This window comes from Anolis carolinensis, chromosome 5 (genome assembly GCF_035594765.1).
Source record: "Anolis carolinensis isolate JA03-04 chromosome 5, rAnoCar3.1.pri, whole genome shotgun sequence".
NCBI classification, from domain to species: domain Eukaryota; kingdom Metazoa; phylum Chordata; class Lepidosauria; order Squamata; family Dactyloidae; genus Anolis; species Anolis carolinensis.
Genome location: NC_085845.1, coordinates 41,805,244 through 41,833,145, shown reverse-complemented (window position 1 = coordinate 41,833,145; position 27,902 = coordinate 41,805,244). Strand labels below are relative to the sequence as shown.

Here is a 27,902-nt window from a genome sequence, read left to right as displayed (position 1 = left end):
GCATAAAATCTGAAAAAATACCATATACCACCCAGCATTGTATTTTAAGAGATTTATTTACTTTTGCTCTGAGAGTTTGGCTCAAACAAATTGGCAGATATAAACAGGAATGGATGACATTTATGTTTGGGAAACTTCTAATTATGGATGAGATTTTATTTCTTTGCTCCAACTGCCAGCCCCAAGCATTGCTCTTTAAAAGCTTCATGAAGGCAGATGTTCAACAGAAAATATTTGATCATTGAATTTACATTCTGGAAGAGGCACCTGTTAAATTTCTGCCTGACATGTCATCAGTGGTTAAACTCATGAAAAGCCGATAGGAAAGGGAGATGGAATCGTTTTTGTATTATGAATTGTTTCTGATTTAATTACTAATGGTATAATCAAATATAGCCACAGTTAGATGTTGCTAAGTCCTTCAGAGCTCAGTAGGAAAATTAAACATGTAGTTAACCCTGTCATACTTTTAAAAAATTCAAAGCTTAACTCTGCTTTGAATATACATCTACTGTTGAATCATTTATAGGCTACAATACATTTTTGAAAAACAGTGAACCAAATTTCAAAATGACCATAATAGACTGAAGGATAATATCAACAAAATGAATGTTGTCAGGGTTGAATGTAAGGTACTACATTTAGCCAGTAAAAATCAAATGCACATATTTACGATGTTGGGTGACATCTGGTTTGACAGCAAAAAAGATCCATACTCTTTACAGACCACAAGCTAACTATTTATCAACAACAGAGTGCAGTGGTATAAAAGCTAGAGCTATGCTAGGTTGAATCAGCAGATATAGTGCCCACATCATGGAAAGCAATAATAACTGTGCATTCTACTTTGGTCTGGACACTCCTGGAGTACAAGTTTAAGAATGAGATCGACAAGCTGGAAAATATCCAGAAGAGGACACCTAAAATATTAAAGGATAAGAAAACCAAGTTATAGGAACAACTTTCGGATGCTAATATGTTTTATCTAGAGAAAAGAAGAGTGAGAGGTGATATGATAGCCATCCTTACATGTCTTAAATATTGTCTGGTGGAAGAGAATAAAATGTTTTTTTTCCTGCTCTTTCAGAAGATAGGGCCAAAATACAAGGGAGAAGACAATAAACATTGGCAAGAACTTCCTAATGTATAAGGACCATAATCAGAGATCTTGAGACAAACTTTAAGATTATTGAGGGATGACACAGTCCTCAGGTCCGTGCTTACTCTTCATCTCTCTGGAACAGATCACTACTTGATGTTATTACATGGTATATTTCCCTATCCTGCATCTTGCTTATGAAAGTGAGGAAATACACATCATCACAATGTCAGGACATAGGATATAATTGACCATCCACTTGGAAGTTATAGACATTTTGAATCCTGAATTTACCCTATAAACTCATGTATAAGTCTAGAAATATTAGTAAAAAATCTATCCAAACTCTCGAGTCAACTTATCTATGAATCAGTGCACCTTAACACTAATCAAAAACAAAAAACCCCCCACATACTCTTCTCTGAATAGAGTGGCAAAAGGTGAGAGCTTAATTCATCCCAAAATAATCTAAAAGAAGGGTGATTCTCCTCTACCCTTCTCTGCCATGAGACTGCATTTGGTCTTTTTGAATACCAGGGCAAGAGTCAGCATTGTTCCTTTCCCCCCTCGCAGAATGACCCTCAACTTATTCACGGGCCATATCAAAATCTATATTTTTGTTCTCAAAACCTGTCACCAATTTATACACAAAGTTGACTTATCCATGAATATATAGTATTTAATTTCCCCACTGAGTGCACAGATGAATCATCTATTGAAATGCACCCAGGTATTCTTATATACAATGAGGGAGATTTTTATATTGTTCTCATACTTTCCACAAATTAATTTTATTATTAGCTCCAATATAATTTTGGGAAAAAAGTTTTTACCTTAACACCTTTTTTCATAGATGTTCAGATTTATTTATTCATATTTACTGCATTTGTGATCCTAGTAAATATGCCTAGTAAATATGCATCAGTTGCTACCATATGTTTACAGTTCTGAATGTTCTAAGTCATTGGGTTTGGCTTCTGAATATATGTAGATTGGATACTGTTGTATTACAAGCAGTTCCTGTCAACGGCCCTTAAGAACAATGAAAAATGAAATCTATATATATCTTCCTCTAAACAGAATGTGCCATCTGGCTTTGAACTATGTAAGCCTGTGATGTTTCTCACTCTTGATTAGGCTAGTATTTGATTAAGTCAAAATGATTTTTCAAACATTGGCTAGTGTCAGCTGCTTCAGGAAAAACAGCCCATAAACCTCCTGTAATGGACAAGTGTGCACAACTTTATGGCAGCTGCTAACCTTAAGCAGCTGGCAGTTTGTTCATGCTCAAAAGAATGTAGGTCAGCCTCTTTTATATATATATATGTATCCCAGCTTGTATTACTACTTTTTATTCATATATTCAATGTCCAAAGGGATCCTGAGATGTGCTGAAGGTTAAGAAGAGAAGCCTCGGGGTAGCAACTGATTGCATTATGCATCCTGTACCTCACTAAGAACAGTGTCAACACTTCACAAATATTAGGGAGAACCTACAAATTTACAGTGGAAAGACTTGGTCTACCAACTTTTTTCCTGAAGCGCTACATTATGGGGATTTGTTAGAGATTATACATTAAAAATAGCTATTTTTGTTTCTTCTAACTTTGCATCTCATTTTTAAACTATTTGGGCAACTAATATTAAGGCATGTTTACCAACCAGTTACAACTCATAGCAATGTCAGCTTTAGCATTTGAAAAACAGAAATTCTGAAGACACAACCTAATAAATGTCATCCCAGCATTGGCCCTAATATATCAAGAGTCCATTGGATGGAACTGGTAGGCTTTCTCACAAAAGAATATGCAAGCTTTTTGAAGGCAAAGGAATAGTGTGCAAATGTATTCAAACTGTGCAAATCAACCATAATTAGGGTTGCTATCAAGCATTACACTGTCTCTCTTTCAGCTAAACTGTGGAAAAACATTTCTCTGTTTGAATGGGGATGTGCCTTTAGAATGCTTTTATTGTTATCATTTGCCTTCAAATAATTTCTGACTGATGGCAACCTTAAGCAGAGCCGTCCTTAGGTATTTTAATGTAGTAGGCAAAGGTATTTTTGCGCCCCCCCCTGTGGTGCGGGGGGGGGGGGGTGAGGCTGCGTGGCGTGGGGGAGGGGCCACGTGATGCGGGGCGCATGGCAGCAAGGCCCAGGCCACAGTGGGAAAGGCCAGGCCATGGTGGGAAGAGCCAGATGCAGCAGGAAGGGCCAGGCCGTATGGGAGGCATGGCCAGGCCACATGGGCTGGAAGGCAGGGCCAGGCCACGCAGGCCACATGGTGGCGGCAGGCCATGTGGGCCTTATGGTGACAAGGCCCAGGCCATGGCGGGAAGACCCGTCCTGAAGGTGAAGGAGGCAGAGGGTGGTGCGACCCTCCCGGGGGCCTCGATGGTGCTCCCGGGATGATGGCACCACAGGCAAATGTCTAGATTGCCTAGCAGTTGGACCGCCTCTGACCTTAAGGGAGCGTAGTGAGAGCAAAAGTGTTCACAGTTTTCCAGATAGGAAAATGAAATATGATTGTGATCTTTGGAGAAAACATTTCAAAATCCCCCCCACACACACACACACAAAGTATAGTATCTTCAGATGGAACACACACACACACACAAAGCATAGTATCTTCAGATGAAACATACACACACATGTCCATGTTAATTTTCTCATAATCCTTTCTTGTTAACTGCTGTGATTGGTATTATTCTCCTCTTTCTGTCTCCTCTAACTTACTGAACAACTTCTGCATGACCATTCTCTACTTCAAGGAGAAAAGGCAGAATCACAAAAGTTATTTCCCCTTAGGCAAAATGAAAAAACTTGCATCAAAATCGAGATCAATTGAAGTTGGTTCCACTGGGTGCTGCTGTAAAATGTTCATAGCCAAACACTTCTACAATTGTGCCTACACTTCTACAAAGTGGGGAATGGCCATGTAGAGGAGAGGGAAGTTGACCAATACTCTTATGCTGTGCTTGGGGATAATTAAGCAGACAATACAGAAGGTGAAATACAGCACAAAATACATCAAGAGGCACTATAGGAATATCTAGTAGGCTTGCTCAAATAATTCGTTTTCCCCGTTACCCGTTATTAATTCGTTATTTTCGTTTGTTTTGAAGCTATATACGGCATTGGTTGTCCACACGTCTGGATATCGCGGTTTCGAACCGCGATTGGCCGTTTTCCGTTATGGCGCCTTTTTTTCGTTTTTAAAAAATGCTTTTGCAAATCACCCAAACTTGTTTAATGGCACTGGGGCAACCTAGCGTGTTGTTTGCACCTTGTGGCCAATCAGAGAGCACGTTAAACCAGGGGGAGGGGCTGGTAGGATGTCCTGAATGAAAAGAGCGTGCACTCAGCCTCGTGGCTCATTCGCACCGGGATTCTGAAGAGGGTGGAAGGGAGTTTCTGGGCAGGCAGGCAGGCAGGAAACATTGCTGCGTCACAGCCTCCTTGGCTGTTTTTGAGCTAGAGCTGAGCTAGGCTAAGGCTACAGAAGACCGGGAGAAAACTTTGGGTGGGTGAGTTTGGGAGGTGTGGGGAAACTGTTGGGTGTTGCTTTTAAAAATTTTTGCAAAGGGCCTGTGGGTGTTTTTTTCCTCACGAGATTGGCGTTTTCAATTTTCCCACACGGCCAGCAATTTTTCTGCTGCGCCATTTTTTCTGTTGCGGGCGGGGTGGGCATTCTTCTTTCTTTTTTAAACGCTAAAGGGTTTTTGGAAACAAGGGAGCCTGGTGATTTGGCCCTTGCCTCATGCAGGGCTGTTTTCTCCGTGCCATGGTCGCTTTCTGTGAATAAAAAGCCAACTTTGGCAAAAAGAATTGCACCTCCCATTGTCCTTTTGAGAACTAAAACTCCTTCTTGGGAAACAAGGGACCCACTTTTGCCCTTTCACTGCTCAAAAAAGGCAATTTGTCCCTGCCAGGGTCGCTTTCTGTGAATCAAAAGCCACCTTTGGCAAAAAGAATTGCACCTCCCATTGTCCTTGGGAGAACTAAAACTCCTTCTTGGGAAACAAGGGAACCACTTTTGCCCTTTCACTGCTCAAAAAAGGCAATTTCTCCGTGCCAGGGTCGCTTTCTGTGAATCCAAAGCCAAGTTTGGCAAAACGAATTGCACGTCCCATTGTCCTTGGGAGAACTAAAACTCCTTCCTGGGAAACAAGGGACCCACTTTTGCCCTTTCACTGCTCAAAAAAGGCAATTTCTCCCTGCCAGGGTCGCTTTCTGTGAATCCAAAGCCAACTTTGGCAAAAAGAATTGCACCTCCCATTGTCCTTGGGAGAACTAAAACTCCTTCTTGGGAAACAAGGGACCCACTTTTGCCCTTTCACTGCTCAAAAAAGGCAATTTGTCCCTGCCAGGGTCGCTTTCTGTGAATCCAAAGCCACCTTTGGCTAAAAGAATTGCATCTCCCATTGTCCTTGGGAGAACTAAAACTCCTTCCTGGGAAACAAGGGACCCACTTTTGCCCTTTCACTGCTCAAAAAAGGCAATTTCTCCCTGCCAGGGTCGCTTTCTGTGAATCCAAAGCCACCTTTGGCTAAAAGAATTGCACCTCCCATTGTCCTTGGGAGAACTAAAACTCCTTCTTCGGAAACAAGGGACCCACTTTTGCCCTTTCACTGCTCAAAAAAGCCAATTTGTCCCTGCCAGGGTCGCTTTCTGTGAATCCAAAGCCACCTTTGGCTAAAAGAATTGCACCTCCCATTGTCCTTGGGAGAACTAAAACTCCTTCCTGGGAAACAAGGGACCCACTTTTGCCCTTTCACTGCTCAAAAAAGGCAATTTGTCCCTGCCAGGGTCGCTTTCTGTGAATCCAAAGCCACCTTTGGCAAAAAGAATTGCACCTCCCATTGTCCTTGGGAGAACTAAAACTCCTTCCTAGGAAACAAGGGACCCACTTTTGCCCTTTCACTGCTCAAAAAAGGCAATTTCTCCCTGCCAGGGTCGCTTTCTGTGAATCCAAAGCCAAGTTTGGCAAAAAGAATTGCACCTCCCATTGTCCTTGGGAGAACTAAAACTCCTTCTTGGGAAACAAGGGACCCACTTTTGCCCTTTCACTGCTCAAAAAAGGCAATTTCTCCCTGCAAGGGTCGCTTTCTGTGAATCCAAAGCCACCTTTGGCAAAAAGAATTGCACCTCCCATTGTCCTTGGGAGAACTAAAACTCCTTCCTGGGAAACAAGGGACCCACTTTTGCCCTTTAACTGCTCAAAAAAGGCAATTTGTCCCTGCCAGGGTCGCTTTCTGTGAATCCAAAGCCACCTTTGGCTAAAAGAATTGCACCTCCCATTGTCCTTGGGAGAACTAAAAATCCTTCTTGGGAAACAAGGGACCCACTTTTGCCCTTTCACTGCTCAAAAAAGGCAATTTGTCCCTGCCAGGGTCGCTTTCTGTGAATCCAAAGCCACCTTTGGCAAAAAGAATTGCACCTCCCATTGTCCTTGGGAGAACTAAAACTCCTTCCTGGGAAACAAGGGACCCACTTTTGCCCTTTCACTGCTCAAACAGGGCAGTCTGTCCGTGCAAGGGTCGCTTTCTGTGTATCAAAAGCCAACTTTGGCAAAAAGGATAGCACCTCCCATTGTCCTTGGGAGCACTAAAACTCCTTCTTGGGAAACAAGGGACCCACTTTTGCCCTTTCACTGCTCAAAAAAGGCAATTTCTCCCTGCCAGGGTCGCTTTCTGTGAATCCAAAGCCACCTTTGGCAAAAAGAATTGCACCTCCCATTGTCCTTGGGAGAACTAAAACTCTTTCTTGGGAAACAAGGGAACCACTTTTGCCCTTTCACTGCTCAAAAAAGGCAATTTCTCCCTGCCAGGGTCGCTTTCTGTGACTCCAAAGCCAACTTTGGCAAAAAGAATTGCACCTCCCATTGTCCTTGGGAGCACTAAAACTCCTTCTTGGGAAACAAGGGACCCACTTTTGCCCTTTAACTGCTCAAAAAAGGCAATTTCTCCCTGCCAGGGTCGCTTTCTGTGAATCCAAAGCCAACTTTGGCAAAAAGAATTGCACCTCCCATTGTCCTTGGGAGAACTAAAACTCCTTCTTGGGAAACAAGGGACCCACTTTTGCCCTTTCACTGCTAAAACAGGGCAATTTGTCCGTGCAAGGGTCGCTTTCTGTGAATCAAAAGCCAAGTTTGGCAAAAAGGATTGCACCTCCCATTGTCCTTTGTAGAACTGGAAAGTACAGGTATCCCCTTGTAAAAAAAATAAAATTAACTAAAAAATAAATAGACGGTTTTGCGGCAGTTAATATACCCTTTACAACATAACACGTTGCCAATCAAGAAACAAGAAATATTTTCCACCACTTACACGACACCTTTCCATCCCCCCATCTGTCTCCTGAAAACACTCCTGCTGTCATGAAACGTTCAGCTGTACGCGGGTCTGGGGGAGCAAGTCCTGATAGTGGTAAAGGCACAGCCAGGACACTGTGGGGGGCCAAAAAATTAAGGGTGGGTCCCATCCGTCTGGAACACCAAAGTATCGGGGTGGGTGGACTTGATGAAGAAGCCGGCTGTTCGCATGCAGAAAGTACACAGCCCTCCACACCAAGCCAGTTGTCTTATAGAGCTGAGACCACAGGACGATCAATGGAACATACAGGTTTAGCCGTCCTGGAACTACAGGTGGTGGATAGTGAGGATATAGATAACGCTACTGACAGTGAGGAGGAGGTAGAGGAGGTTGTACCATCCAAACAAAAACTTTCTCAAGCTGACGAAAGGGTGCCCACGACTCCTATCTCTGTGGGCGTCCCCACAGTGGCTGTGGGGAGGCCTAGGTCTTATATTTGGGACCATTTCCATGTCCACTCTCAGAGTGCTACCTTGGCTGTTTGTAGGCACTGTGGGGAAAATATCAGCAGAGGCAGAGACCTGAGACATCTTGCGACCTCGGGGTTGAGTTCTCACTTGAAGCGACACCATCCCTCCATATCGGTAGGAGGGGGAACTGCTAGCCCTTCCAGTGGCAGCATTAGCACACAAAGTTCTCCTGGTGAAGATGGTGGAAGGCAGACACAGTCCACCTTGGAGGATTGGGCCATTCCATTACCCAGAAAGAAAACGGGGGAAACATTACTCACACCCCAGCAGATAACCCAAACTGTGGGAGAGATGATTGCCCTTGATCACCATCCCTTCCGCCTGGTTGAACAGGAAGGCTTCGTACGCCTTATGAAACGGCTGTGCCCCCGATACAAAATCCCCTCCCGTCACACCTTTTCCAGAAAAGTAATTCCCGGTTTGTACGAGGGCTGTAAGGAACGCATTTCCCAGATGTTGCATAGCGCCATGGGAGGACACATCCATTTTACCTCTGATATTTGGTCAAGCTTGGGAGGAGGCCATTCCTACCTCTCTCTCACGGCACATTGGTGGGAGAAGGAAGGCAGTATGGATACATCCCATCGTTGGGCACTCCTCGCGTTGGAGGTAGTTGATCGAGATCACAAGGCAGAGACCATCTGCAGCTCTCTGGAAAACATTATGGGGGAGTGGATGCAGTATAGGCCGGAAGAAATGAGGAGGGGCTTTATGGTGACTGACGCTGGGAAAAATATGATCAAAGTGGTTGAAAGTGCCGGGTTTCAGAATGTGTCCTGCATGGCCCACATGCTTCACAATACCGTCAAGGAAGGTTTAAAGAGCACGGAAGAGCAGCCAGCCAGCAACGCAAACATTGCCCTGCTGATCGAGCGCTGTAGAAAGATCGCGGGCTACTTCCACAGGAGCATCAAGGCAGCCCGGCAGCTGAGAGAGAGGCAGAGCCTTGAAGGCCTCCCGCAGCACAAGCTGCTCCAGGACGTCTCAACTCGGTGGAATTCAACCTTTAAAATGCTTGAACGCATGGTCGAGCAGCAGAAGGCGGTACACGGCATCTCCCTCACGTTGGTTGCGCCAGTTAGCAAACTTGTTCCAAATAAGCAAGAGTGGGACACCATCTCCCAGCTAGTAGACATACTAAAGCCATTCAAACATGCCACTGACACCCTTTCGGAATCAAAAGCCCTTCTTAGCCAGGCAGTGCCCATGGTCTTGAGGCTAAGGAGGCACCTAGAAAGGCTTGGGGCCGGTCGAACACTGGACTCCCTGGCTGGACCGCTGACACCGCCGGCCCAGGAGGTGGTGAGGAGGTTGTCCTTTGCTGTACGGAAACGCCTTGAGCCACTTCTTTCCAGCAAGGTGCATATGTTGGCGGCCTTGTGTGATCCCCGGCTAAAGTACAACGTCTGCCCAAAAGACTTTACCATGTGGAAGGCCCAACTAGTTAACCTTGTAAGGGAGGTCTTTGCTGCCAGGGTGGAGGAAACGGGCACAGCGGCCCCTCTTCCGGAAATGCCTGTCACCCCCAGCACTAGTGCTAGTGGCGAGACTGAAAGTCCCGGGGAGCCGGTAGGGCTTTGCCGTAGGGATACGGATCTCCAGCAGCGACCAGGAAACTTTTTTTTGCAGAGACGGTGGCCATACTTGCCTGCTCTGAAGAATCCTCTTTGCTGGCTTCTGCTCAAAAGGTAGACTCGGCCGAATGCTCGGTGGGGCCGGCCAACGGTGGCCGGCCCCCCGGGTCAGAGGGGCTTGGGCCCACATTTCTAAAGCAGACGGAAAGAATGCATGCCCTTCCCCGTGGGTTGTGGGGTGTGGTCGTGGGGCCGGCCAACGGTGGCCGGCCCCCCAGGTCAGAGGGGCTTGGGCCCACATTTCTAAAGCAGACGGAAAGAATGCATGCCCTTCCTCATGTGGGTTGTGGGGTGTGGTCGTGGGGCCAGCCAACGGTGGCCGGCCCCCCGGGTCAGAGGGGCTTGGGCCCACATTTCTAAAGCAGACGGAAAGAATGCATGCCCTTCTGTGATGAGTCATGGGTCATGTAGTCCCATTCCTAGTGCTGTTGTGACTGACGAAGAGGAGAACTTGGGTTTTCCTCCATTTCAGCCAGAAAGGGAACCATTTCAGCCAGAAATTGAGCCTCTGCACCTGCAGGAGGCTTGTCTTCCAGAAATCTCCCAAACAAGCCCGGAGTCGAGTTCTCCCCTTTTTCTCCCCCTTTTTCTCTATCAATTTCATTGATAGAGAGTATGCCGACTCTCTGGGATTACAATATCATGATTTCAAGAATGCCCGTGTGGTGCAAGCCATCGATGGCCGCCCCCTCAAGACGGGTCCTGTAAGTCAGTGGTCGGAACCCACCAGAATGTGGATAAGGGAACATATGGAAGAGATTTCCTTCTTTGTTACCGAGGTTCCCCATTTCCCTGTGATTTTGGGTATTCCATGGCTGACACTTCACGACCCAAGCATCTCCTGGTCCAACAGAGAACTGCAGTTTGCTTCAAAATATTGCCAAAACCATTGCCTTGTAGCTAAGATCTGCCATACCACAGACACTGAACCCATTATCACCTTGCCCAAGAAGTACTCAGAATATTGGGATGTATTCAATGAAAAAGAGGCCGAGAGATTACCCCCACATAGACCTTATGACTGTGCCATTGACTTGGTGGAGGGGGCCCCGATCCCGCGAGGACATCTCTACTCCCTGACTGAACTGGAGCAAGAAGCTCTCAGGGAGTTCATAGAGTCAAACCTTCGCAAGGGATTCATCAGACCCTCTCAATCCCCAGCCGTTTCCCCAGTGATGTTTGTGAAAAAGAAGTCAGGGGAATTACGACTGGTGGTGGACTATAGAGTATTGAACAATATCACTAAGCGGAACAGCTATCCCCTGCCCTTAATCTCGGACCTACTAGACCGACTTCGAGGAGCCAAGGTCTACACCAAGCTGGATCTTCGGGGAGCGTATAATCTAGTTCGCATCAGAGAAGGGGACGAGTGGAAGACCGCCTTCCAGACTAAATTCGGATTATTCGAGTCCCGAGTTATGAATTATGGATTATGTGGAGCTCCCGCAACGTTCCAGCATTTTGTCAATGACATCTTTCAGGATTATCTAGATCGGTTCTTGATCATCTACCTGGACGATTTTTTGGTGTTTTCTAGATCACAATCAGAACATGAGAACCACGTCAGAATGGTGTTACAACGATTGCGGGATCATGGACTTTATGCCAAGCTGGAAAAATGTGCTTTTGATCTACAGGAGGTAGATTTCCTGGGGTACCGCGTCTCGCCACTAGGGCTCTCCATGGACCCGGCAAAAGTTTCAGCAGTATTGGAATGGCGGGCGCCAACCAACAAAAAAGAGGTGCAACGATTCTTGGGGTTCGCGAACTATTACCGCAAGTTCATTCCAGATTTTGCCCGCTGGTCTGACCCAATCACCAGCTGCATCTGTGGGAAACAGCCCTTCCGCTGGACAGATCAAGCAGAGAAAGGGTTCCAGCAACTAAAGAAATTATTCACGTCCCAGCCAATCCTTCAGCACCCAGATCCTGAAACCCCTTTTGTTGTGCAGGCGGACGCCTCCGATGTAGCAATTGGGGCTGTACTCCTACAACCGGTGGGAGATCATCTTCATCCTTGTGCCTTTTATTCCCGTCAATTGACCGCACCAGAGAGAAACTACACCATTTGGGAAAAGGAACTATTGGCCATAAAGGCAGCCTTTGAAACTTGGAGACATTGGTTAGAAGGGGCCAAATTTCCCATTGAAGTCCATACTGATCATCGGAATCTAGAGCATCTAAGAACTGCCCGCAAGCTAAATCAGAGACAACAACGCTGGGCTTTATTCTTTGAACGTTTTAACTTCCAAATTCATTATGTAACCCCAGCCCAGACCAAGCAAGCAGATGCTCTGTCACGGAAACCGGAATACGCTGCAGGACGCAAGGAGACCTTTGAGTCCCAGCTGCTACAACCCGGGAACTTTGCCACGCTCACAGTGGGGAACACCAAATCCACTCCCATTGAATCAACTCCCTCTACTCCAGGGCCCCTTTGTGCTCAAGAAATCAGGGCTAGTCAGCAAGCAGATGCCTGGGCGCAGGACCAACTTCGCCAAGGACTACATTTTCCCTTTTCGCTTAAGGATGGGCTGCTTTGCTATAGAAATCATGTTTACATCCCCCCAGGACCGGGTAGGGAAAAGGCACTTCGTTTGTGTCATGACTGCAAGCCAGCAGGGCATTTCGGGCTATTCAAAACTATGCATTTGATCCTAAGAGATTTCTGGTGGCCCAAGATCCGCAAGGATGTAGAAAAATATATCAACACCTGCCCAGTATGCCAGCGCTCCAAGACAAGAAGGGAAAAGCCCTCAGGGCTTCTGCATCCCCTTCCTACCCCATCTCGCCCATGGGAAATAATCTCTGCGGATTTTATAACTGATCTACCACCTTCCTGTGGATTCACCACGATCCTAGTGGTGGTGGACCTTTTCACCAAGTTAGCCCATTTTATTCCCTGCGAAGGCCTTCCCACGGCCAAAGAGACTGCAGATCTATTTCTCCAACATGTTTTCAGATTGCATGGATTGCCCAAGAGTTTGGTCACTGACCGTGGGTCCCAATTCACCTCTCGCTTCTGGAAGGCACTACAAAAACTATTGGGCATAGACTCTCGTTTATCTTCGGCTCATCATCCTCAAACAGATGGGCAAACTGAGCGCACCAATGCCACTTTGGAACAGTACCTTCGCTGTTATGTAAACTACCAACAGGACAATTGGGCTTCCCTGTTACCACTGTCGGAGTTTGCCTACAATAATGGGGTCCAGGCTTCAATTAAGGAAACCCCGTTCTTTGCAAACTATGGCTTCCATCCACGTTTCTTTCCTCCTGTCATTGAAACCTCAGAAGTTCCCGCAGCAGAGGACTGGCTGCAGGAACTCACAGCAGCGCAGCAACTTTTGCTCCAGCAACTGGAACAAGCCAAGGAGGACTATAAACGCCACGCTGACAAGCATCGCCAGCCGGGCCCCGAAATCAAGGTAGGAGACCGGGTTCTTCTGTCCACTCGCTTTTTGCCCTCCCACCGTCCCTGCCGGAAGCTAGATGCCCGTTTCATTGGTCCCTATCCAGTGGTGGCGCAACTTAACCCCGTGACTTTCAAACTCCAACTTCCGCGCTCTATGCGCATTCATCCAGTGTTCCATCGCTCCCTGCTCCTTCCGGCGGATGGTGTGCGCCCTGATGCAGACCGGCCGGCCCCCGCCCCTGTTCTGGTGGACGGAGAAGAAGAGTTCGAGGTTCAGGACATTTTGGATTCTCGCTTTCACCGCCGCCGCCTACAATATCTCATTGACTGGGTGGGTTTTGGCCCCGAAGAGCGCTCTTGGGAAGACGCTTCCACGGTTCATGCTCCTGATCTAACCCGCCGCTTCCATCAGACCTATCCCGCCAAACCGCGGCCTCGCGCCTCGGGGAGAGAGTCCCAGTTTGAGAGGGGGCTTGAGGAGGGGGATAGTGTGATGACTCATGGGTCATGTAGTCCCATTCCTAGTGCTGTTGTGACTGACGAAGAGGAGAACTTGGGTTTTCCTCCATTTCAGCCAGAAAGGGAACCATTTCAGCCAGAAATTGAGCCTCTGCACCTGCAGGAGGCTTGTCTTCCAGAAATCTGCCAAACAAGCCCTGAGTCGAGTTCTCCCCCTTTTTCTCCCCCTTTTTCGCGCCGTAATTACATTCTCCAGCAGAAGGGAGTGCAACAGGCTAATCGCAGGAGTTTGAGAATAGCAGCAAAGCATTCAGATGATTAAAGCCTGTTCCCATGAGAAATTTTAGGGAGTCATACATCTGGACACAGAGATTGACTTTCGTTTCTGGTTCCCCAGAGAAGTGTTCTCTGGTGGGGAAAACAAGGCCTATTTAGGTTCCTTGCTCCCGGAGGGATCTTGCGGAGTCAATTTCGTCAGCAACTGGAGTAGTGTGTGTGGACAGCTACTCCGCTTCCAAGCCTTTGTTCCTGATTCAAGCCTTCGTTTTCCAGCCTTGTTCCTCCACGGATTTTGCCTTGCTTTCCAAGACCCAGCCTTGCCTTGTTTCCCGGATTTTGCCAAGTAAATACCACGGATCTTGTCCTTGCTCCTCGTTCCTTGCTGCCTTGTATCCAAGCCTTGTTGTTCCAAGAATCAAGTTACTTCCTAGCCTCGTTCAAGTTCATGGACTAAAAGACCTTGTCATCTCCCCTCACTTTGCCTGGCAAAGTGAGTGTTTCGGTTATTGGATTACAACTTTGGACCTTAATATTTCATATTGGACATTGCTTCTTTGGACTAATTTTGACCTTTCCTGAAAGGTCTACTCCTGGACTAATTCATACGCTTGCTTTTATTAACTTTACATATTTCTTTAATAAAGATATTAGATAGATTCTGGCCTCTGTGCATGGTTATTGGTGCTCTGCTGCCTGGGTCCTGACACCTTCCCCGTGGGTTGTGGGGTGTGGTCGTGGGGCCAGCCAACGGTGGCCGGCCCCCCGGGTCAGAGGGGCTTGGGCCCACATTTCTAAAGCAGACGGAAAGAATGCATGCCCTTCCCCGTGGGTTGTGGGGTGTGGTCGTGGGGCTGGCCAACGGTGGCCGGCCCCCCGGGTCTGAGGGGCTTGGGCCCACATTTCCTGGTTTTTTACTTCTCTCTCTGTCTCTGGGATGCGTGCCGGCCAACGGTGGCCGGCCTAGTATTTTAAAGTGAGGGCCACCATGTATTCCCTGTCTGGGAAGGGTGCCGGCCAACGGTGGCCGGCCCCCCTGGGCAGTATTTCAATGTGTGGGCCACCATGTATTCACTGTCTGGGAAGCGTTCCGGCCAACGGTGGCCGGCCCCCCTGGGCAGTATTTCAATGTGTGGGGCTCAATTTATTCCCTGTCTGGGAAGCGTTCCGGCCAACGGTGGCCGGCCCCCCTGGGCAGTATTTCAATGTGTGGGCCTCAATTTATTCCCTGTCTGGGAAGCGTGCCGGCCAACGGTGGCCGGCCTAGTATTTCAATGTGTGGGGCTCAATTTATTCCCTGTCTGGGAAGCGTTCCGGCCAACGGTGGCCGGCCCCCCTGGGCAGTATTTCAATGTGTGGGCCTCAATTTATTCCCTGTCTGGGAAGCGTTCCGGCCAACGGTGGCCGGCCCCCCTGGGCAGTATTTCAATGTGTGGGCCTCAATTTATTCCGTGTCTGGGAAGCGTGCCGGCCAACGGTGGCCGGCCTAGTATTTTAAAGTGAGGGCCACCATGTATTCCCTGTCTGGGAAGCGTTCCGGCCAACGGTGGCCGGCCCCCTGGGCAGTATTTCAATGTGTGGGCCTCAATTTATTCCCTGTCTGGGAAGCGTTCCGGCCAACGGTGGCCGGCCCCCCTGGGCAGTATTTCAATGTGTGGGCCACTCTTTTTCCCTGTCTGGGAAGCGTGCCGGCCAACGGTGGCCGGCCCCCCTGGGCAGTATTTCAAGGTATGGGCCTTGCCGGCTGTGGCTTTTTCTTTCTTTTCTTTTCTTGCCTCCAGTAAGTTACAACACAATCACACAAAAAACACAATCACAACACCAAAAAAAGGCCAAAACCCACAACAGGCAATGTGCCATGCTTTCTATATTTTGTAATATATATAATACAAAATAATAAATACAGCCAGACATTGGAGCTGCAAGGATATTCAGTGCAATTCAACCACACCAATAAAAGATTAACCTTCGTAAAAGGCGACCAGGCTTTGAAACAGTGATACTACTCTGAAACTGACCAACCAAAGATTTCCCCTAGATAGCAAGCACCCAGGCTTTGAACCACCGAGGCTATTCATTACAATTCTACCCCCCTAAAAGGCAACTACCTAACCTTCCAAGCAGCAAGCCTATTCCTTTCTATTCCACCTCACCAAACAAGGATTCCCATAAGAAAATGGCCAGGCTTTCAGGCTACAAAGCTATTCACTGTTATTCCACCTACCTAACAAAGAATTCCCATACGCCACAGCAACGCGTGGCCGGGCACAGCTAGTGAACTATAAAATTGTGCAATAAATCTTAGGAAAGGGCAAACGCTCTGCAATTTAGCAAACAAGCAGGATGGATTGTGTTCTCCCACTGTACCAAATTTGATCAGTATAGCTGAAAAAATGAGAGCAGGAGAGCCCCCCCCCCGCCCCCCCCCTCTGGGGCTGTTTTTGGGCGACCGCGCATGTGCGTCCGCCATTAACGAATTAATTTCGAAAATAACGAATTTTCGTTAATTTCGAATTTTTTTGGGGGCCAAATTCGTAAATACCAACAAAAACGAAACGCTGCCCCCTCTAGTTTTGAAACGAGTTTAGAATCAAATTTTTCATGGATCGATCAAGCCTAATATCTAGCTACTTTAAATGAATTGAAGTCTTCAAGGTCAAATGAATCAACATCCAAGATTTTAAGACAACCGGTAAAAGTAATTTCAGAACCATTGGCAATAATCTTTGAGAGTTCCTGAAGACAGAAGAAGGGCAAATTTTTTCCCCTTTTTCAGAAAGAAGGGGAAAGACAACCCAAGCAATTACACTAAGGCCCCTTCTACACAGCTGTATAAAACCCACATCATCTACTTTGAACTGAATTATTTGGCTATGTAGACTAATATGATCCAGTTCAAATCCTGCTTTGATAACCTGGATTATCTGAGAGTGTAGAAGGGGCCCTAGTCAATCTAGAATCAGGAGAGATTCTGGACTAGATCATTAAACTGATAAGTACTTAGAAAGAAATGCCATGGTCACTAAAAGTCAACATGGGTTTCTCAAAAACAACTCATGTCAGATTAATCTTGGTTTATTTTGATAGATAAAGGGAATGCAATGGGTGTTGCATATCACTAAGGCATTCAACAAGGTCCTCCATTGTATTTTTTTGTAAATAAACTTGTAAAATGTGAAATCTACTGTTAGGTAGATTGGTAATTGGTTGAATAGCTGAACCCAAAGGGTGCTTTACCAATGGGTTCTCTTCATTCTGGAAAGAAGTATCTGATAGGGTGTCACAGAGTTCTGGTCTGTTATTGGTTACTTGGATGATGGAATAAAGGGCATGGTTATCAAATTTGCAGTTGATACCAAATTGAAAGAGAAAACAAATATCCCAGAGGAAGGGATCAACATCCCTAATGACCTTAAATGAAAGTTGGTCCAGTATGTGTGACACTTGTCTTGATAATAGTATACGTGAAAGAGATCTAGGAGTCTTAGAAGACCATCAGTTAACAGTATGATGCAGCAGTGGAAAAAAAACCATGTGAATCTATCCTGCATCAATAGGAATAGAAAAAAAAATACACACACACACTTTCACTTGTCCACAGTTTTACCTATGAACTGAGGATCTCCTGCATAAGATGTACCCTCTTCTCAGTATTTATTTACCCCACCAACCCCATTAAAATAATAGGGTTTGCAATTATCTGTAGTTTCATTACATATCTACATACAGTCCCAAAACATATTACCTGTGGAAATGTGGGTCAGACCTGACAAAGCATTCTTGCCTTATTTAATCCTTCTTGCTTTAATTGGTTCAATGAGTAATTATTTTTGTGAGCACATCATTGTGGGATCTAAACATAAAGTTCTATTTGGAAATGCATCTTTCTCAATGTAGCAATTTATCTTTTAAATCTTTTTAAGGAAACATTTCATTATGTCTTGGCTTGGTTCTTCAAAACTCTGAGGTTAGTATTACAGGCTGTTAGGAACATAGTTCCACAATACACATTCTGCACAATCCTGATCCAAAATAAAGATCAAAAGTCAGAGTACACTGATTCAGAGTGAGAGCTATGATGTGGCCTGACAAGACGCTGAATGTGATCAGAGAAGAGACTAAATGACTATTGGACTGGAAGCTCTGATGAAACTGGCCCGACCATGAATATACTGCACCATGGAAAATAAGAATGGTGTGTTTCTATATTCTTCAAAGGTGTGACTGAGCAATAGTAATGAAATATTTGAAATAATTAATGCATTGAAATAAACTCTAAAATAGACATGGAATCTGTATACTTGATTATTATTCACCATTTGTTTTGCTGTATTTTTTTTCCACTGACTGGGGTCCTCATTTAGAGGTCTGTGAAGAATGCAGGGTGGCTGATTGCACCTGCTAATTCAACTCTGCAGCACAATTGCTTTCTATAATCTCTTATGCCCTATTTAACACTGCACAGGTTTCAGCCCCAAGTCAGAAAAATCTCACTTGACATGATATCTTCTGAGAATGACAAGGATTTTCCAACTGACTGGAGGTTTTCCTGGTCATTGCAATGGAAGGAGGGAGAGAAGAAAGCTGTCGACAGGGAGCAATCTCTCGCCCTGCAGGAAGTCATTGCCTATATCAGAAAATGAATTGAGACACTGCAAACAAGAGTGAGCCACTCAGTGGGAGTTCATATATGGAGTTGGATTCAGAGGAAGTGAGAAAGAAAGGGCATGCCTGGCAGCATTCAAAAATGGTTTTTGAAAATGTGTAACACATTTTAAATTATGCTATCTCAAACAGTCAAAATAGGTAATAAGACTTTTTAAAAAGTTAAAATTTGTTAAATTAAATAGATGTCTACATTCACTATATTAACCACTTCTGTTCCTTCAAAACAACATAACTAAAATACAGCACAGTGAGCTTCCAGGTGGTATTTTGACAATAAATCACATCAAATAGTTGCCATACAAAAGGCAATCCTGTGTTTTGCCCTCTGTGGAATGTGTTTTCATCACTTTTTCTGACTTTAGATAGCTAATATTGTGCATTTTTCTCGTTCCTGGAGGAACATGGAAAAAGTGACACTCAGTACAGTGTTATCTGAGTTTGCCATTCTTTATACCAGTCCCATATTATCTGAACCACCCATCTTTTTCTGCAGCAGGAAAAAGAAACCAAAAGTTCTACTGCCACTTGAGATAGCTTTCTCAGTTTATCAGTAACTCATTGAATTGATATACTTTCCAGAACTTCCAAGTCCACAAACCAAAAATTTATTGTGAGAGATAGAGTTATCACTGGAATAGAACTGTGTTAAACTCAATCAGGATGTGTTTATTCTCTTTTATTCAACAGTGCTGATTCTGTCCCCACCACTGAAATTGGTATCAACAATTACAGTAGAGTCTCACTTATCCAACATAAACGGGCCGGCAGAATGTTGGATAAACGAATATGTTGGATAATAAGGAGGGATTAAGGAAAATCCTATTAAACATCAAATTAAGTTATGATTTTAAAAATTAAGCACCAAAACATCATGTTTTACAACAAATTTGACATAAAAAGTAGTTCAATACGCAGTAATGCTATGTAGTAATTACTGTATTTACGAATTTAGCACCAAAATAGCACAATATATTGAAAACATTGACTACAAAAATGTGTTGGATAATCCAGAATGTTGGATAAGTGAGACTCTACTGTAATTCTTTCTTATATGTTCTTTACAGTTGAGTGTGGCATGGCACACACATTTCGGTGTACATTTATTCAAATCTGGGATACCAATTGTTGTGCAGATATAACAAATGGATTTACTAATTGTGACATATTTCTGACTTGACCTGAAATTTGCTCAAGTTGTGAATAGTATATCCATAGCAAGCAAAGAGTACTGTGATAGATTTTTCATTCAGGAACTTTCAACTGCTTCTGAGGCTGTAATGTTTCAATGCCTTATGCTCCTAACAGGAACCTCACCACTTCCCACTTGCTAGAAGATAAACTTATGTACTGAGGTCACAGAATTTTTAAGGGTTCTATATCAATTTAAAATAGGTTGCAATTATTATTCCAAATTGCACATTAAACCATGTACATGACACTTTTTTCTCCTCTTTTTCCTTGAGGACAATCAAGGGCCATATGCTAACATGGAGACAGAGACAAAAGATGAGAAGTCTATCTCTCTTTCTTTGTTCTATCATTTTCTACCTTATGTTTCTCTGCCTGACTGGTTAAGGAAGAGACAGAGCTTGGAAACATTAAACTGTGCCTCCTCGGTTCCCTTAATGAAGATGACCTAATCTTTGTTGTATGAGTACATCAAGCTTACTACTGCCAACCTTCTTCTTTCAATGAATGGGAGGTATAACACTGGTAATGGAATTGCAACATCAGGGATGGTGCTATGGTTTAAATTATGTGGAAAACAAAATATCAAACTAAAACTTACATGTATGGGTTTCCATTATAGATTGAAATAATTTGAACTAATATATTGTGCTTCCAACAGTTCTTTTTTTCTTAAAAAAAAGCCCTATCTAATTGATACAAAGAGTGTAGCAATCATGTTAAGTGTGACAATGGGAAAAGAAACTCATTATCTCATATGCATTAATTAGCATGCATTAACCTGCAAACCTTTATAATTTCCACAAAATTTGCACTTGCAGCAAGAATCAATAGATTGTTCTTGTTTGTGTGGGAAGATAGCTGTGAGAACCTCTCTTCTCACTCATTCATAGCTGCAATTAAAGTAGTTGGTCAAAGGGTATGTGCACTAAACCACTGTTTCAAAAGAATAGCAAAAATCAACAACAAAAACCATATGAAGTCAGCATTAATGATGCACTGAGAATCACTCAATTACAATGAAAAATAATAATTAAAGCATATTGCCTTAAACTTCTGCAGATAGATACCATGAAAGAGGAAACTGAAAAACATACTTGCCCCTCTTACCAAAGTCATTATGAGATGGTGTAACAAAATTGTGGTAGTTTACAATTCTGAGTATACATAGAAACAAATATGTTGTCAACATTTAGGAATACTTTAGTGCATTTGTATAAAATCACTATCTGATTCTGTTTGTTCCTGTTTCCTGCTTCCAAAAACTTTGCCCATCTGAATGAACTTTTTCATTCTGTCATCTGAAAATACGAATACGTTCATCCTATTGGCTGCAATGGGTGGGCTGCCCAGGCTCCCCTTCCCCTCAGTTTTAGGGCTAGAGGTGTGAAAATCGCCACATATGGAGAGCATATCTACCACTTTTAGTCCACCAACTCTAACAATGTTTGGGTCATCCACTGAATTTTTGGGATTTTTTCTTTCTGGAAAGGAAATCCCCTTTAAAGCATTCCCTCTTTCCCCCACTGGTCCTGCCCTCTAACTTCTCCATCAGTTGCAGCAGCAGGGAGGCAGGGCACCATTCCTTCCTGCCAAATGTCAGAGATGCTCCACACACCAGTGCCTAGCCCCACTATTACATTTCTTCAATATAACAACACCAAGCAATCTCTCCCAAAGCCTTTGCAGCAGCAGAAAGTACTGGCAAGCATAGACACCTTATTTTTTAAACTGGGCTCACAGGAAACCAGGAAATGCTCCCAGGGTTGTGTTGAGAGTGCCACATGGCCCAAAAATCAGCCCAGCAAATGACTTTTGTGCTGCTGTCTCTTTCATTTCATTGCTTTTTCCATTCAATGTGGAGTCTTTCGTATAGTGCCATACAAATAAATGGCACAAAACAAAAAGACGAATTAAACAAATGAGAGAAATGTCGGGGCCATGACTAGAATACATTTGTAGAATGCATTTACCATTTGGAAATCCTTGTACCAAGCTTAGGGCTGTGCAATGAAGGAAATCTTTCTTGAGTAGGTTGGACCTTGCCATGGTGGCTCATGGTTGGCAGTTGGACTGGTTGGTCCTTGTGGTGTCTTCCAATTCTGTAAATTGAAAATGATAGCAATGCAGTGTTTTAAACATGGTCTGCCTTTGAAAAACCTCTGAAAACGTCAGTTGCTCCAAAATACAGTGGCCATTGAGTCACTGACACATGAATGTCTGAATTTATCATTATCATATTGTTGTTATTATCTATGAGACCACAAAAAAACTTGGAAACAGGTTTCAAATTACTTGAAGAAGAATTTCTTCTTGCCCAACCAGATTTTATAGACCTTTTTTTTTTTTGCATACCAGGCAAAGACATACAAAGCAGAGTAATGTGGGGTAGGATCTTTCCACGGCTGAATCATGGTTAAAGTCTTTTTCACTCTTGTGCCTCTTTTGATTACTGCAGCATGGCCCACTCTCTTGCTTTCAGTGAAGGGTGAGTTTACTTCTCACTTGAGGGTCAGGGAGGAATCTAACCTTAAGGATGTCCTGAGTATTTTCTCTCACTTATAAGGTTCTCTGAATTGGGTGGGGGTACATTGGGTTCACTTTTCAGTAAGTGGCAGGCTGGGGAGCAAATTATTGGATTTACTTTGGGCAAAATGTTTTAAATAGGCTATAGGTGAAAAAAGTAGCCCTTGTTCAATCTTTCTGTGCCCGTTCTCCTTATTTCATGGTTAGACATAATGACATATATGTGTGTAATGAAGAAAATCTGTGCTACAGTGCACAGAGGGAGAAACAGGAGTTTTTGCTTTTGAATGTGGAACATAGTTAATTTAATTCCTGATAATAATATGCATGCAATGTGCAACAATGGGTTGGATTTATTTATTAATATATCCTAATAGTATAAAACATGTGCATTTAATTGGCATTTGATGTGCTAGCTACAGGAAGCCTGAGATCAATTAACACACTTATCAAATGTCAGTAACTATTTTTTACCCTGTTTCATTGCTGTGAAATTAACTTTGTCATGGCTTCCTTTTACAATGTTAAAACACTGCTTTCCCCTAAAAATATCAGTGTAATAAATATGTCATATATCATTTTAACACTTGCACTAATTTGTCTAAAGCACATGTATATATTTTATACAAATTCTTATATGCAATTGTCATGGTAGACTTGATTGTCATATGGCATAATTTCAGATTTATTTATTTTGTGTCAAAAGTATTGTATAACAAATACATTTTAAAATGATGAAAAAAAAGGGAAATCACAAGCAACTAAGTAGTTTTAGACCAAAAGCGGGTAATAGCAACCACATTGTCCGTAGCTTTAAACAACTCCTCCTCCGTACATGAGGCTGGACATTGTGGGCAAGCATACATATGTGGAGTTGTTTGTTCTGCTCCACAGTCACACAAGGTGGAGGATTCCTCCAGGTAGTGCCACCTTGGGCATTGGATAATTTCAGTTGCTCACTAGACTATTTTTAAAAAATGATCTTCTGCTAATCAATTACTTTAAATTTGCTGAGAAGTTGTCATGTTAGTTATAGTACATATTTGTGAATACCATCATATATGCACATAACAAGTAATTATTGCACAGTCTCCATGTGTTAGTATGTGTCTACTTGGGTTGTTAGTGTATGTCTTATCTGAAGCAAACCAACTTTGGTTATTTGTGACCTGACTGTGCAACAAAGACTGTATATGAAATAAAACGTTTTTAAAGGCCAAAGCCACATGCTCATTAACTTGTGAGCAAGCGTCGTTCAATATAGCAGACTAATGTTTGAGTAACTATATCCAGGATTGTGCTTTAAACCTGTTGCATATTGTAATTTTAAGAATACCTTCTCCTGGTTTGTAATTGAATGCAGGAATTTTCCAACTAACTGGAGGAAACACTCAGAATATTATCTTTAAAATGCAATGAAATATTAATAAATAAATTATCCAAGCAAACTGCCACAGTTGTAGGGTGTCAGCAAAAGCACATAGTGATGGATAAGAGCTCTTTGGATTTCTCCATCTGATGGCCACTGTGACAAAGACTACATGGTTCTGATCCATCCTCTTTTCCTTGTACCAAGGAGTATAGGGGGAAACAATGGCAGTTGCGGGTCATTTGGACAGTGGACCAGTTTGATTACAGCCAGTAAAGCTGTCCACACTAACCCCAGAATATTCTCTAACTTCTCGTAATGTGGTGTAAAGTCGAGTTGACCAGTTTTACCCACATTATGTACCAAAATTGTCTGGACATCATCTAGTCAAACAAAGGCTTTGGTACAGTTTAGACAGGCTTTCTTTCACAATTGAAGAGAAAATGACAAGGTTCAGGGCCTACAGATGAAAAAGGGTCTGCATTGGGATTGGTTGAGCTGCATCTTATAACTATGTCTGTGCAACATTGTGGCCAAATGCCTTTTCCTGCATGTATTTCTTACAGTTTAGCCAAATACAATACAAATTGTTTCTCCAGATTCTTTTTCTTATTTTCCCTGTATCCTCTTAGATCTAGGCTCCTTCTGAGACTTAAGAAAAGCAATGTAATATATTAATGAGAAAATAATTCCAGATTCATCTAACAGCTTATTTCTAATATCAGGGGTCTCCAGGTATTATCATAGCTTCATTACCTCTCTTAGTCTACTGTAGCAATTTCATTGTTATTACTCTATCAAGTATGGTAATGGGAGGGAACAATATCCCCAAACAGCTGTCAAGCAGGAGGAAGACATGAAATGATCAACCTTATAATATTCCTGCATTTCTGATTATTAAAGACATCTTTCATACACAACATTCGTGATGACATGACTATTGAAAATGAACATGCTTAATCACATATTTCCAAAATGAAACTGCTAGCAATGGCAAAATTATCAGTATGTCTGGAATCACTCTGAAACAGAATGACTTCAAATTTAGAATTGCATCACATAAGCAAAGTCCATTGTAAAAAAATAAATAAAAATTGGCCAATGGGGCCTAAGCATAACTATCTCTAAAAGGTTCACCATCACTGCCATAGCCTATGCGGTACAGTTCCAGGTACTTTTTGCACATGTTTAAAGAAACTGAAGAACTATTCATCTTCACTTCTGGTCTGTCCCTCAGACACATTAATTTTAGCATTTTATTTGCCTGGGCAAGTGTTGTGAGATACAGCTCTTCAAGTTGTGTTCTGAACAGTACACCAAAAAGGCAATTTTACTCATATCTCCTAAGTATTTTTATAGATCTAATAAAGAAGAGTACATAAATTTCATTTTATTGTGGAGCTGATCATAGTTATAAAAGTTTATCACTGAAACCAGCAGTAAACTCCAAAACACTGAAAAAACAGAGGTGTTTTTGTAAAATAAAAATAAAAATGCACACACACAGCAAAGCTCCATTTCTTGTACATTGGCCACTTCAGTCACAGTGTGAAAAATAATTGACAGACTGGGAAAAATTATTAGCAAAATGACATATAAAATGAAATAAATAAAATTATAAAAATAAATGCCTTAAGACTTGCCATATTAAGAGCACTGCTTAAAATTTCAATAAATCTAATTTGTTCACTATGAAAGTGCTATGCAAGAAACAAATTCATTAGAGTCATTCTACAATAACGATATATCTTAAGTGGTAATAATGTAAAAGTTATAGAAATTAAGTTTCCCATTGTTCCTTTAGAAATTTCTTATAATCGGTGAAATTATTTTAGTAAGAGCTTGATCTCTAATTGTGCAAAGTATTATTGATTGCTGATAATATTCCTGTTGATTTTTGACATTGTTAGTATCATATTCGTTTGGTCCATTTTGCTTTGCATCCTAATCATAAATTTTTGCATACTGGTATATGTCAGATCTAGCCATCCATCCGTCCATCTCACCATATTTTATGTTTTTGAGTTAGTGGGATGTATCATTGTTGTTGTTATTGTTGTTGTTGTTGATGATGATGATGTTGATGTTATTGTTATGAGTAGGTTAGAGTTTTGATTTGAAACAGAAAAATATATAGTTTTATATACGTCAAATAGAATGGTGTCGAAGTTATACCTGACATCCACACTTTTTAAAATGTCTTATCATGGAATCGGAGAGTTAAATACACTATAAATTATGAGGAGTTTTTTTTAGTCCTTTAAGACGTTTTGGAATAAAGGTTATTGTTTAGTTAGTCCCACTGAATAGTGTACTCACCAAGTAAATGGAACTGTGAAAAATATCTGAATTTTATGTCAACGTGGATGTCACAGTTGATAGGAGCTCAACCTTCCCCTAAAACACAGCAAAAGTCTCATTCTCACATTTACGCAAAGGTAAATATATATGGTAAATATATATAGTATTTTCTCAGGCAGCACCAGAAAAATTTGGCCCATGGAAGGAACCATTATTTTCCCTGCTGACTCTGGCAAGGGTAGAACATCTTCATGCATCATCATTCCTAAATGGATTTTCAGTATTATTGGCAGTGCTAATTTTTTAAAGAGTCATCTTTGTAATTGATTGAAAAACAACTTTGATCTCATCACTTAAAATATTTTGTTGTAGATGCCTATTCTGAAGACCATGATCTGATACAAATAAAACTGAAATACTGGATCAGAATGGTTGGAGACTGAATCACCCTGGAATGGTTAGACAAATGTGTTACTAAGGTTTTTTGTGTAGTAGAGTTACCTCAAGAACCAGTCAGAAGTATACTAAATTATGAAACACAAAATATATGAAGATAGCTGAGGACATCTGTCAGGAGTGCTTTGGTTGTGTGTTCCTCCATGGCAGGGGTTTGGACTAGGTGGCCCTTGTTGACTCTTCCAACTTTTCTATGATTCTATCCACTTCATCACATTAGTCTTGAAAAGCATTGTATGATGCTTGCAGCACACTTAGTGTACAAAACCCCATGCTGCCAATCACATGACACACATTCACTGTGGCTCAAGCATCCTATGATGCTTCACGCAGAACATGGGAGGCTTCCTCTGTTCTTTAAGGAGCAATGGGGCCAGCACGGGGGGAAGCCATACAGCGATGCTTCCCCATATGTGATAGTGAAGCATAATTGTGGGCGAGGTGGGGTGTGGGGTGACAGGAATGCCCCTCTGCCCTGTAGATTCACCACAGAGGCTGACAAATCCTCCTGCTGCCCCACATCCTATGATGAAGTCCTATGAATGATGAAGAGTGTTTTGGTGAGGCACCAGCATTTTTTGGCAGAAAAGGCTCAAAACATTGTCAGCCTACAGCCCTCATGATTCCATAGCATTGAAACAAGGCAATTAAAGTGGATTCACTCTACAGCATAGATGCACCCCAAAGTGTTATTTTCCATTGCTAAATTGTTTATAATGAAGGAATTCTAGGCAGGCAACAACAATAATGTGCACCTTTTTTTGGTCAAATTACAAGGACTTCTGCTGCTGTGCTTTACATTCAGCAAAAATACTTTTTTTGGTTTCAGAGTTTTGAAAACTGAGGTATGCATTAGATTCAATGGCACGTAAGCATTGATTAAATATAGGTAATAGGCATGTGTGATCTATGGGAAAAAATGGTTCAATACTCTCTTCTAAAGTAGGGGGGGCTGGCGCTTCATTTCTGAAACTACTTCTGAAATTTGGCCCAAAAAGTTTTGAAACTTAACGAATATTTGAAATATTCGAAATTAATTCGTTAATGGCAGAGAAGCATGTGCAGTGGCCAAAAACAGCACTGGGGGGAAATTACAGGACTCCCCCACCCTAATTTTTGTGCTATACTCTTCAAACTTGGTACAGTGGTAGAATAAATTTAACACTGCTAGCTCACCAAAATTCAGAACGTTTCTGTTATCTTCTGATTTTTGGTGAATTTTCATAGCTTTTATAATAAACCATTTTTTAATAATTGCAGAAGTCTGTTCCTGGTGTGAAAGTGTTATTTCCTGTTTCATTTGGTTGTTTTTACTTTGAAAGTCATTGTTCTACTACAGAAACTTTGTTTTTGTGGCTGAAACTTTGTTAAATTGGTGGACAGTGTCCCAGGAAACCATAATGTGCTATTATAGCACCATGTCCCTTGCGCAAAGACAAAGTTCAGGCAGTGTCATAAAATTTTGCCATGTTTCTATGACAGAACCAATTAGAAAATGACATTTATCACCCAGGAACATAAATCATAATACACCATCAAATCACTCCTGACAGATGGCTATCAGTCTCCGAATAAGGAAATCTGCTCCTGGTTTGAAATGGTTTCATTGGGTTTTCTGGGGCTGAGAGTGTGTGACTTGCCCAAGATTACCCAGTGGGTTTCCATGGCT

General features: G+C 42.8%; 1 long non-coding RNA gene across 1 annotated transcript; it reads right to left on the bottom strand.

The window, feature by feature from the left end:
* Nucleotides 1-81: 81 nt before the first annotated feature.
* On the bottom strand, nt 82-26,280 carry LOC134299120 (uncharacterized). The gene is made up of 3 exons (XR_010006257.1): nt 25,796-26,280; nt 21,555-21,683; nt 82-920 (listed from the first exon to the last, which is right to left on the bottom strand). It is a non-coding gene; the product is annotated as an uncharacterized LOC134299120 (long non-coding RNA).
* Nucleotides 26,281-27,902: the final 1,622 nt, after the last annotated feature.